The sequence below is a fragment of the Macaca fascicularis genome, chromosome 13, assembly GCF_037993035.2.
Source record: "Macaca fascicularis isolate 582-1 chromosome 13, T2T-MFA8v1.1".
In the NCBI taxonomy this organism is placed as follows: Eukaryota; Metazoa; Chordata; class Mammalia; order Primates; family Cercopithecidae; genus Macaca; species Macaca fascicularis.
The window spans coordinates 103,293,782-103,307,116 of NC_088387.1; the positions used below are offsets into that span (position 1 = coordinate 103,293,782).

The 13,335-nt window shown below is 36.4% G+C and overlaps 1 long non-coding RNA gene across 1 annotated transcript in view; it reads right to left on the reverse strand.

The window, feature by feature from the left end:
• Window positions 1–13,109, reverse strand: part of LOC135966874 (uncharacterized) — a 76,804-nt gene extending 63,695 nt beyond the window's left edge. Inside the window, exon 1 of the long non-coding RNA XR_010580560.2 lies at window positions 12,945–13,109. This is a non-coding gene — a long non-coding RNA (uncharacterized lncRNA). The remainder of the gene's footprint in view (window positions 1–12,944) is intronic.
• Window positions 13,110–13,335: the final 226 nt, after the last annotated feature.

The following is a 13,335-nucleotide window of genomic DNA, read 5'->3' on the forward strand; positions in this document are numbered from 1 at the left end:
AGCAACCACATGAAAAGATAACTTGAAAAATCATTAAATGTAAATCAAAACCACAATGAGGTATTACCTCAAACTTATGAGGAAAGCAAAGCAGAAACCAGAAACTACCAAATATTGGTGAGTATGTGGAGAAACTGGAACCCTTGTGTGCTGTTAGTTGGCTTGTAAAATGGTGCAACTGCTATGGAATAGTATGACAGTTCTTCCAAAAATTAAAAATAGAATCACAGCATGATCTAGTCATTTTACTTCTGGGTATATATCCAAGAGAATTGAAAGCAGGGTCTTGAAGAGATATCTGCATGCCCTTGTTTATAGAGGCAAAACCCAAATGTCCATCAGGGTATTAATGGAAAAACAAAATAAGAAATGGAATCTTACCCAATCTTAAAACAGGAAGGTAATCTGTCACATTCTACAACATGGATGAACCTTGAGGACATTATTTTTAGTAAAACATTCCAGTCACAAAAAATCAAATACTGTATTATTTCACTAATATGAGCTCTCCAAATTAGTCAAATTCATACAGACCGAAAATAAAATGTGATTTTTCAGGGGCTACAGGGAGGCAGTACTGGGGAGTTGTTCAATGCATGTAGAGTCTCAGTTTTGCAAAATAAAAATTTCTGGAAGTATGTTGCATCATAATGTGAATATACTCAACACTACTGAATATACACTTAAAAATGGTTAAGATAGTATTTTATTTTTTTCTACACTTAAAAATGTATGAAAATACACATAAAGGAAAAAAATTTAAAAATATATAAAATAACATCAGAAAAGGTCTAATTAATATATTTAGTTGTTTTATGCAATATTTATATATTTGAGATCGTATTATGTAATAATATACCTTATTTTTATAACAAAAATAGGACCAAAGCATTTTTAACTATAGAAATACCAACTTAAAAGTTCAATGAGAGCTCATAATATGAATAAACCATAATTTGCTTAACCACATCCCAATATTTAAATTATTGTACTTTAAAAAAAAATTTTATTTATTTATTTATTTATTTATTTTTGAGATGGAGTCTCACTTTGTCGCCCAGGTTGGAGTGCAATGGTGCAATCTTGGCTAACTGCAACCTCCATCTCCCGAGTTCAAGTGATTCTCCCGCCTCAGCCTCCTGAGTAGCTGAGACTACAGGTGTATGCCACCATGCCCATCTAATTTTCGTATTTTTAGTAGAGATGGGGTTTCATCATGTTGGCCAGGCTGGCCTCAAACTCCTGACCTTAGGTGATCTGCTCACCCCAGTCTCCCAAAGTGCAGGGATTACAGGTGTGAGCCACCATGCTTGGACTAAATTATTGTACTTTTGTAAGTAATGTTTTATTTCCTATTTTTGTACATTTGTTGTCTATGTTTCTGATTGAGTCTCAGAAGTGAAATTAACAGAATGAACATTTAAAACTACCTGCCATATATTGTGAAATTTAATATTGCTTTACTATTCATTCATAGAAGTAGGAGATGAATGGCTCTGTGCTATCACACCATCTTCTGCATTGATTCTTCTTCACCTTCTTATCATCGTCATCATCATCATCAATAAATTTGTAAGGAAGGAAACAGCATTGCTTACTGATTTTCATTTCTTTGCTTGTTAGTAAAACTGATACAACTGAATGTACTTTCCAGTTACTTGTGTAAATTATTTTTTTACATTCAGATATAGCACAAATTGATCAATATTTGAGACCGTCATGAAGAAACTTAATTTTTTATCTATCATATTGGGCTGCAAATATTTTTCCTAGCTTCACATCTATTTTTAAATTCTGTTTTGTAAATATACAATTATAAATCTCTGTACAGAGACATATTTAATTTATTTTTATTTAAATTTTTATTTGATTTTCAACTAACTACGATGTAGTCAGTAATTTTGAGATTTCAGTGAACATCTCATGAAATATTTAGTAAAATTTTCAGTACTATATCTTGAAAAGTCTTGTAGGAGTTTTGCATAGGACAGTTTAGGACCTACACATGAAGTCTGGAATAACTGGTGCAACAACATCAATGGCAATCATAACGAAAAAAACAAGAAAACAAACAAACAAACAAACAACTTGTAGCTACATCTCTTTGAGTGTCTGCTTTCTGCCAGGCACTGAGTTGACTGATGTAACTCATTAGCTTAAATCGTATGACAGCCTTATGAAGCACGTGCTATTATTATCACCATTTTTTTGCAGAGCATCCAAGTGGCATAATATGTTATGTAATTTGCTACAATCACTCAGTGGTTAGTTGGAACTGAGTTTTGACCTCAGTCCATCTGTCTTCAGAAATCTGGGGCTCTCTCACCACTGAGATATGTTGCCTCTAAAAGTTACCAAGCTGCCTCAAAATCTTTGCAAGATTCATTTAAAGACTTATTAAAATTGCCTTTATGTTTCTAGATGTAATTTTTTCCTTAATATTTTGGATTTTGCAATGCTTTTACTGTTTTTGGATGACTTTTAATTTTTTCTCATTATATTTTCTTGTTGATTACTTTTAGTATCCGCACACTCTACTGAATTCTTACTAATGTTAAGTGGTTACAGTTAATTTTCTTGAGTTTTCTAGTTGTTATTTCTTATGGAAACTGTATTCCTACTTGCGTTCAATATCTTATAGTAATAGCCACAAGTTCTGTAACCATTGAGTACTAAAGGGCAGAGCATGTATGTGTGTTTTGTTTCTAAATATCATGGATATCATTTAGATTTTCACAACTAGGCATAGTGAAGGTTGTCAGGTTAGTAAAGTATTACTTATCATGTTTTATGTATATTTTTAATTTTAGATTTTCTCAATAAAAATAAAAGTTTTATTGTATTTAAAACCATTTGGCATTTTATTTAGATGACAATATATGATTTTTAACCTCCTTCTTTGTCTTACATAAAAAATAAAAATGGCATCTACATTTCCATGGCAATTGTCATACTCTAATCAGTTTTAAGTGGTTTGCATGCATTTTCGTACTTCATCTTCACAAAAACCCTGTGTGGTAGTCACTGACATATTTTCTTTTCCAATTAACAGATGAGAGGACTGAAGCAAAGAATGGTTAGTGACCTCCACAAGGCTATATAATGAGTTAAAGGAAGACCTGAGATTTAAGTCCAAAATGATCTGCCTCTAGAGCCAATGTTCCTAATCACTCAGACACATGAGGATACCAGTGGAAAGAGGTTTTGAGAAGTCGTCCAGAATTAAAACCTGTATCAGGGAGTCAGAGAAGGCCAATGTATACATACCTACAAGAACTGGATGCAGCTTAACTCTAAAAGGAAAAAAAAATTAGTCTATTTAATAAGAGTCCTCACTTTTTGGAAATCATCTCAGGGTATACTTTTATATGTCAAGGGTAAGTTTCCTGTATACCCATTCCCATTTCTGTCTCTTCATAATGGGCAGTAAGTGAAGCATATAAAGGAAAAGATCAATTGTTTCGCCTGCTGATCAGAACTGCAGAACTCTCCTCTGATATTTTGAAATCAGGAACTCTGAGTCACCATGAGGAATCAGAGAGGAGGAAGGTTGCAAGGAAGGAGTGTCTAAGCAGAGAAATTGGGCTCATGGATATGAGCATTCTGGTGCCAGCTCAGAGACCAGAGGAACACATTCCATGAGATATTATTCAAGAGATTTATTACAAGCAGGAGCTTTATACTGGTGGCCCTACTGATTTGCCCTCTCTTTAGAATGCAATGCTCTGCCTCTTTTGCAAAATATCAGAACGAGTTGCACAATACAGAAACAGTATACATAATCAGACAAGCAGGGAATCTCAGCTATGAGAAGGGGGAAGAAGGAAGTGACAGCCAAGAATCATCTAATGTAAAAGGAAAACCACCAATGAGAAAGAATAACTGAGGAGCTAAGAGCAGAGGGAAATAAAGAATAAATATAAAAATAAATATAAAAACAGAAGGATACCTTCCTCTTGAAATAGAAAATAAGAAATGGAATCAGACTAGAAGAAGTTTGTTTCTCCTAGTTAGTTCTCAGCATTAAAACATTAGATCTGGCCATGTGCCTGGCCATTCCTTTTTCCATTTTTTCTCCTCTAAACATATTGAAGGCCAAACTATATTTTGAGGACTATGTTTAAGACACTAGGGAATGATTACAATGATTTTCATCATATGTGGTTAACATTTTTGGAATTTTGGGCACTTAAATTCACAGGTTTTAGTTACCTGTAATATTGATCTGTAATAAATAGTCCACTACTTAGTGATGGTAAATAAATGACACATCACTCCATTATACTTTTGTTGATTTGCACACACTACGGGGAGCGTATTTTATTTAACAATGCAAAGAGTGTCCACGTTAAGTTTGTTTTGTTGCTATGTGTACTGTTTAGTCCCAGGATACCTTGAACTGGAAAGAAGCCCTGTTGAGGGACAGGATTACATAATTCTACCTTTTTGGTGAACTGTCTTGGGCCTTGGTGTCCCCAGCTCAGATATCCATATATCGAGAGGTATGTGGATCTTGCATTGTTCATTCTGGTTTGACCTTAAGCCAAAACCTTTTACAGAAGCCTGAGTCCTGGGGCTTCTTCCTAAGCAACCACCACTGTCACAGAAGTAGCCAATCCCTGCTTATTACTGCAACTCGCGTTGACAGGAAATGGGGTGCTGACCCTTTTCAAAAGAAAGGCAATGAAAAACCATTCCCCTGCAGGTGGAGTTTTCTGGCTCATGTATGGCTTAGAAATGAAATTAGCCATTGGAAATTTCATTCAGGTCAGTCCAAATGCTGCAAAGTACAACAAATGCAGACCTTTCCACATTTGGTAATCAAGTTCAATTTCTCTCCACATTGTTCCTCTAAAGCAGACAGCTGTGAAACCTGTATTAATTGCCTTCTGTGTACCCAGTTGCTGCCAGAGTTTACAGACAGACCATCCAGAATGAGCTTTTACAGGGTTGTGAGCTAGTCTGGGAGACCAGAGTCACCCACACAAACTGCTCAGTGAACAAGGCAGCCTATGACAGAGTTGCCAGCCATGTGGTTCAGACAATAGAGTTCAGAGCCAACAACAACTGCTAAGTGCATTGTACAGCCAACTCCGAGAGAAATGGGAATATGACAAAATGGTATAAATAAGATGCCTGATTTGGATATTTCAACCTCCACTGTTTCCTTTCTTCCAACTTCAATTTCCCTGTAACAGTTCAAAAGCACTTTGTAGCAGTAATCACTTTAAAATGAATTTTAAACTAATAGGCACCCACTCTAAAACAATGTTCTTATTTTGGATGGACCCACCATCCATCCATCACTCTGACCCACTCCAGCAAAATGATGCGTAATCCATCTCAGAGCTTTCTGCACATTGTTCCCCTGTTCAAAAACATAAATGGCTTCCTACAGCCAACATCAATCAGCCTCTGCTTGGAGATCCATAGTCTCCCCAGCAGGGCCCTGCCTCACCCCGATTTGCAGCACAATGGTTTTTCCTTCAGGACCTCTTCAAGAAAGTCCTCCATATCCCCCATACTGACTCCCTCATTCTGTGATCTCATGCGGTCATGCTAGCTTATAGAGTTGACGACATATCTGATTTGACTGTTTCCTAAGTGCAGGCCTTGTTTTGTCCAGTTGGCTGACATTTTTCTCCAGTACAGTCCTATGCAATGTGATTGGAACTATTTTTACTTTTCCTACAAGAGAGGGCACATGGTTTATAAATGTTCAATGTTTAATAAATCTCCAAGTTGTTAGTGTTAATTTCAATGGAACTAGAGCATACGGTAATTGTGAATGCAGACCCAGGACTAGGGATGAGGCAAGTGAGGTGCTTAGGGTATAAAATTTAAGGTGGCACTCACTCTCAGCTGTGGACCCTGCACTTGTGGGACCCTAAGAGTGAGTGCCTCCTTAGACTGTGTCCCAGATGCTTTGCTCCTCTCACCCTAGAAGCTGCCATAATTGGATGGTATTATGAAGCATGTTTGCAGGATCTGTATTTCCACCATAGGAATAATCATTGGCTTTGTTTCTCCCATAGTTATTCATAAACAAGATCAACATGTGTGTATGCATACAAAGGGGCTAATTCCTCCAGGATGGCCCTCTACAATGGTGACAAAAACATAAAAATAGTAGAGTTAAGATGCCACCTCCTTCCTCAACCTCAAAGAAGGTGTGGCTTTGGTGAAAAGAACTTGTCTCTGAGTCAGATCTAATTGGCATCAAAGCCTAACTTCACTCTTTGCCAGCTAATCTTAACTGAACCTCTACATATTATTTGGCAAAGCTGTAGAATAATAAGAATGAAAAGACACACACACACAAAATAAATAAATAAAAGGAGGAGGGGGGAAAGAAAAGCAGATAATAATCATAGATTTTTTATGAGGACTGATTAGAATTACATATAAGAAAACAGCCCTAAATAGTACTTCATTATTATTATTATTTTTGTTGTTGATAATTTTGGCTTGCTGTTTTGAGTGCACTCATAAAAACAGTTGCTTAAGTATGGCATTCTATGCACATATATCTCTAAATGCACAGAAAAATCATAATATATATTAATGTACCCATACAAAAATTGCTTACCTAATAATGCTAGTGAGAGATAAAATAGAAATTCTAGCCACTAAGAAAAATGAAATATTGAATGGGGCCACTTAGAAAGTGTCTTTGGATTCAATGTTCTGTGCAACAGGAACCATTTCTTTTATTGACCTTCAAATTGGGAGACATCAAAGTTAATGGCAGCATTGATACCATTAACAAAAACTGAAGACACAATAGGAGCAGAAGATATGGGGACAAAATGACACAAGCTTGAATTGCTAGTAGCACCCAAAGCAAACGATGATTTCTCTGGGAACAAAATGGCACTAAAATGAAGTGGGTCATTTTCTAATTATTCATACCCACGTAGTAAAATATATACCATCTATGCCATGATGTAAGACAGTCACGTGCTTTCTGAAGCTGTTGCATTTAGATATCATGGTTATGTGTGTTGTGATGATCTTGGTAAATTCATAAAATAGTTTCCCAGTTGAGACCATTTCTACCATTAGGCATGATGTTTCCATGACTTATTCTGTCAAGAGTAGACTGGCATTGAATCAATAAATATGTGTACATGTAGCTTTGAGCCACAAATGATCTTACATAAATTAATAAGGCAATTGAGACTGTGTAGACCTGTTTTGAAAAACAATTCATAAGACCAAAATGGAAAAAAATGGTAAAATATTTACTTCTAGCCACTATATTAGGGTTATATGCAATCAGGTCACTTCCCAGGGCCTAATGAACTATTAGCAGTGACACTAGAATTTGGGTATAAAAGTTTTTACATAAGCAATTTGAAGAATGAATTAATTCGTGTTTCCAACCTCACTGAAAAGATATATATTTGTTAGTCTTTTATTTCTTATTTTTTTGCTTGAGTTGTTTAATTCTTTTGCTTGAGTGTCCTGAGAAGTTTTATGTATGCCAAATTCTGAGGCAGTGACATTAAAGAGAGGTTTAAACCTTATTCTAAGGACAGTGGCCTTTAAATATGATCTTAGAGAGAAAAGAAAGGAACCAATGAAATGATCTAATATTAATATCCCATTAATAATGTAGTATTTAGGACAAGTAAGTTAAGCCAAATGTTAACTGAAATGTCTCCCAGTTGGGTCAGAGTCTGAACATCCGCCTCCAGTGTAAACACTCCAGCCTTGTGCCCAGGAATTACAGTGTGGGCCAAGGACCAACTCACACAGCTTTCACTGCCCAATGAGCATGCAGTTAAAACAACTAAAATAACATGACATAAAGACACAAGACACGTTGAAAAACAAACTCTTACACATACACGACAAAGAAAAAAACTTGATATTAAACAGCCCCAAATTATCTTCTATTAACAACTCAATTCTATTGGTAGCCCACCACACTGATGGCTTGAAATCTTCCAGCTCTCATTTAAGAGTCTCAGGGAGTCTGATTTACTTCTCAATGGCCCATTCATCCTTTGAACGTTTACTCTGTAGCCTGTGCAGTTATAACCTAAGTTGGATTTCATACATGAAAACTGACCTCCAGCACCCAATATTTTTGCCAAGTCTCAGTAAAGGCTCTTGGAATAATTTAGAGTTTGCCATAATGACAAGTTTAAGATTCAATTATTAAGTGTAGTAATTTATTTTTACTATGTTTGTAAAATGGCTTTCGCCCAACTAATTTCACTCCCCTTCACAGCCAAAAGGCCTAAGATAGCAACGATGATCCTCACAGCAACACACAACAGGGCAGTTCGCTCTTGGTTGTTTAATGCCACGTCAAACAGAAGGATTTCTACAGGACTCAGATGGAGACATTTCTCTCTTGCCTTAGTTTGGGCAAAAAATTGATGTCCTTCAGATAGCTGTAATGGATGGTGAGGACGGCAGAGAGTAATCAGGCCCAGCCCGAGGCAAATGCCAAAAGTTTCCCAGAAGGATAAATCTTGTTTCCTGCCTTACTTCACAGAATTAAGCCTTAAACAAGTCATGTTCTGTGGCTTGGATGCTGTGTTTATATCAGCTTTGGCTCCCTGGCTTGTGGTTGGGAACATTGTATTGGTCTGTAACTCAGGAAGGTTTTCCTGAAGTAAGAAATCACTACGCCAGTATCTTTATCTCCCATTCCATTTTATTTGTTCTATTAATACTGGCAAACGAGCTCTGAATGGTAAGTGGATTCACAGGAGACAGTGACATTGACCAGGTGCAGCTCGCAAAGCCAGTGATTTAGCGCTCTGAGTTGGTAACCGTCTTTCCCAGGAGTTGTATGAAAGATGCCTCTTCGTAAAGGATTTTGTTTTGGAAAATAATAACAGTACCTCATCTGTGCATGGCTCATTCTCGATAGGTTCAGGAAAGAATCTTTTCTGTAGAGTTCAGGGTAGGCTGAGACCTTGTGGTCTCTCAGCGTCTTAAATGAAACCAAATCCTCTGGGGAGTGCATTCGTTTATGGTTAGCAACAGGCGACTTCCTGTTTCAAAGCAAAATGGGCTTGAAGAGGCTTATAAAAAAGACTCAAAAGGTTTCTTGGACATCAAATGACTCTAGTAAAACATTTCGATGAGTTAAGTGTAAATGTACCAGCAGCATACGGATTAAATTCCCTTCTAAATAAACATTAACAGAGAACATGTTTGGCAAAATGCATTCTGAGTTTTGCAAAACTGAAAACATTTGAAAAAGGAGTGTGAGATATTTGATGAACTCAGAAAGCAGCCGGATTGCCCATCCCATACTTGAATATTGTCTTTGGATGTTCTGCAGATGTCAAATAAATTAGGATGCAGATATTAAGGCCAATGTCTGCTGCAGAAATGATCAGCTGTCTGTCAGTTAGGATGGTGTTTTTGTGTATACCCTGTTCCTGTATGTGTGGCTGAACAGAGCCGTGGGGGGCCTGTAACCCTTTCCTCACCTACAAGCATTTCAGTCTTCTTTCCTGGATTCAGTCCTGTAAGACCTTCTATTATTCACAGCTTTTCCAACTGTTTTGCTGCCTGTGAGATATTTTGGCTTCCAAAGAGGATTCCTGCTTTGCTATATATTTACAGTGAAACTTTGGTGTCAGCAGGCAGATGACAGCCTTGGCGTTGCTTGGGCCAAGGCCTTTTATCCAGAAGCCACTGTCCTTGTCAAGACTCTTATTATCTCTCACTATCTCTTTTTTCTGACATGCTCCCGAAACAAAATTTATGAATCCTTTGAGATAGTGGAAGTAACAGTGGAACAGAAAAGATTAAGGGGAGAAACATTTTACATGGGCCATCAACTACACTTGGTAACTATTAATAAATGTAGAAAATAATCAAATGTTACTCTAAGGGTTGAGTTTTAGTGATCATATCAATGGCGAAGTCACTGAATTAGACAAGCACCGTTAGAAATCTTTTCCATTATTAAGTCCGAAAGAGCAGGAAAACACACTATTGGTATCCTTTTTACAAAGTATTTGACCCAGAATAACAAATAGTCATGTCATAGGGCAAACCTCATACAATTTGGATGTCACTACCTTGTAGTCTGTAATTGCACTGACTTACGATCATTTTGGTCTTGAACAGTACTTGCAGAAAGTAGATTTGAAGAAAATTAACAGGCCGATACTCGGCAAGTATTATGTTGAAATATTTAAAAGACTAAAGGTTTAGCTCAGTGTATTTTGGCAAATAATATTATTTATAGATAAGTAATGATCCACTACCATACCAAAAATAATACAGACAATTAATATGCTACTCATTAAAATGTTTACTAAAGCCTTTATAGGGAGCACCCACTTCTCTTTTTGGAATTATTCAACAGCCAAACAACTGTCAGCATCTTCTCTTCTGCTATCTTCATGCATTCATTAAATGGTTTTTCCATTAAGGCCATGGTGAGACTGAGTCTGTTGATTTCATTTCTCTCTACTTTCAAATTACTCTACATATGGTTGCCAGAGTTTTCTTTCAAAAGGACTAGTCTTGTCATTCACCTGTTCAATAATCTTTGATGCCTACCAGGTGCCTCCAGAATAAAGCCCAAGTTCTTTAACCTGGTGTTCAAAACCCTCTGGTCTGGCCCTAATTCACCTTTTAGTTCATGTTCCACCACCTCATAATCCGGTCATACCAGACAAATTCCCTATTCCCAGATTCCACATGTTCAATATGCTCTCATAGTATTTACTACTTCTTCTCAGCATTTTGCACACTTGAAAATATTTGCTAAATTATTTGTTTAAACAGAGTTTTCCCACTAAACTCCCAGTTAAGTGAGGGTAAGGGTTGTGTCTGCTTCATGTATTCTGTTTCCTCAGGGTCCATCTCAGTGACTGGAACACAGTAGGTGCCCTGTGATACCTGTGAACTCATGGAGCCACCTTTCTGTTTTCTTGTGGCACTGACTGTGTGTTTATATTATAGCACTTATGAATTCCAGTTTGTCTATCTGACTTTCCTACCATGATTCTTTGAGCCTAGAGGGCAGAGACTGTGCCTTCATTCATTTCTGTATCCTTAGCACCTGGTGTAGTGCTTAGCACACCCTGAATACTCAATACATATCTGATGAAGTTAAAGAACATTTGCTGCAGGTTCTAAAAAATCATGCCATTCCTTAGGTAAGCCTACAGGCATGGTGACAATTTTGAGATGTAGCTCTCACTCCTGCATAGAAGGCAACATTCTAGGGCAGGCAAGTTATAGGTCATAGGCCAAGTCTGTCTGCCACCATCTCTTTTTGTAAATAATTTTATTGGAATATTCATTTTTATACTGTCAATGTCTGCTTTCATACTACAATAGCAGGTTTGAATAATGGCAGAGACTAAGGACTTTCAAAGCCCAAAATATTTTCTATTTGGTCTTTTATATATGAAGTTTGCTGTCCACTGTTCTAGGGAAAACACAAAAATAAGAATACTAATTGTATTTACTTTATATAGTGGTTATAAGCATTAAATTAAGTAACATCTACAAAACGCTTAGTACCATCTTTGGCATATATTAATTGTCAAACTGTTAGGTATTATCATCATTATAGTATCTTAATTATTTTCCAACAGTTGCAAACATAGGGAGGAACAGGCCAGTAGAAACTCGATATAGGCCATTCTAGAAGCAGGGATGGAAGAAGTCAAATCTAAGAGCTTGGCATTGAGCTAGAAGCAAAGTACAAAACAGACCAAGTGTTGATAGAAATGTCATTTGATATCAGTATATGACCATCATATACCTTGATGGTTTTATTATCACCCCCATTTTACACATAAGAAACCTAAGACACCAAATCCTTGTCCATTTGTCACAGATACTCAAGCTAGAAGTCACGGGGCTGAGACTAGAAATCAGAACTTGAAAGGACTGTCCACATGAGAAAGAAACTGAAACAAGTCTGTTCCCTGTCTCAGGCAAACAATCATCAACTGGGCTAGGACGATTTGGGAGAAAGAATGACCAAAAGCAACCAAAACCTTGCAAGTCGTGGGAATCCAGAAAGGAAGCATTAACACTGAAATCAATCTCCTGAGTAATAAACATATAAAGAGCTGATCAATGTCATTAGTGATTAGGGGAATACTAATCAAGACCACACTGAGGTATTATTTAACAAACAGATACATTTTGCAATTGGCACATGTTTTAAAAGTCTGATATTACCAAGTGTTTGAAAGGATAAATTGGAGGAAGATTTTAAACTTTGCTGATGGGATTGTAAAATTGGTGCAACCACTTTGGAAAACAGCTTTACACGACCTTTCAAATTTCAACATTTATATATCTTATAGCACAACAAATATACTCTTAGATATGTACCCAACAACAGTTGCACATACACGAGAGGGAATGTGTGCGTGAATGTTCACAACAGCCCTATTTTTAACGGTTAAAGCCTAGGTACTCATCAACAGAAAAATGTACAAGGCCTCAGCAAAGGACTTTCACACAACAATCTAAACAGATGAAGTATAGCAATTAACAATAGGGAATCACCTTAGTAATATAATATTAAGATATTAAGCAGCAGCTAAATAAGTCACTAAATTTTTCTTATGGCATGGCATGCTACATTTCTGTGAAATTAAAAGCCATTGAACTAAATAAAGAACATATAGAGATGCAGTAAAAATATATAGAATTTAAATAATATATAGAGATGTAATAAAAATATAGCAAGAAAATGATGAACACAGGAGTTAGAATGATAATTTCTTAGTATGTAGGAAAGCAATTTCAAGATCCAATTGAGCTGTGTTTCACAAGGGTGGAAGTTCATTTATTCCTTTATTCATTCAACAAATAGTATTAAATATTTATATATTAAATGCTGTTAAATGCTAAAAATTATTAAGCACCAATTAGGTGTAAAGCTCTGGTATAAGTATAAGGGTAGTAATGGAACAGACAAACATGACTTTTACCTTCAAAAGGCTTGTGTTCCAATGGGAGAAAGGTTCTGGAGAAGACTAGGATCCAAAAAGTGTTTCTATCTTAATGAGGACAATAACATTCATCTTTGGAAATGGAAAGAAACAGTCTTCCCAAATTTCTTCCTGTATGTAACTTGTAAGTTCAGCAGGACTTCTGTAAAACAAATCCAAGTTGATAATAAATAACAAATTCATAGATACCTGAGCGTAGCATACCAAACCAACACTCAGAAGATATATTTGTAGAAAATATAAAGACATTGGTAACTACTTCACACCACTTACACACAGCTCCTCTTCCAGCACCAAGAAATTGATTATTTTAATTGATGAATTTATTAATAAACATATACTGAATCCCAACTATACATGAGTCCCTGTG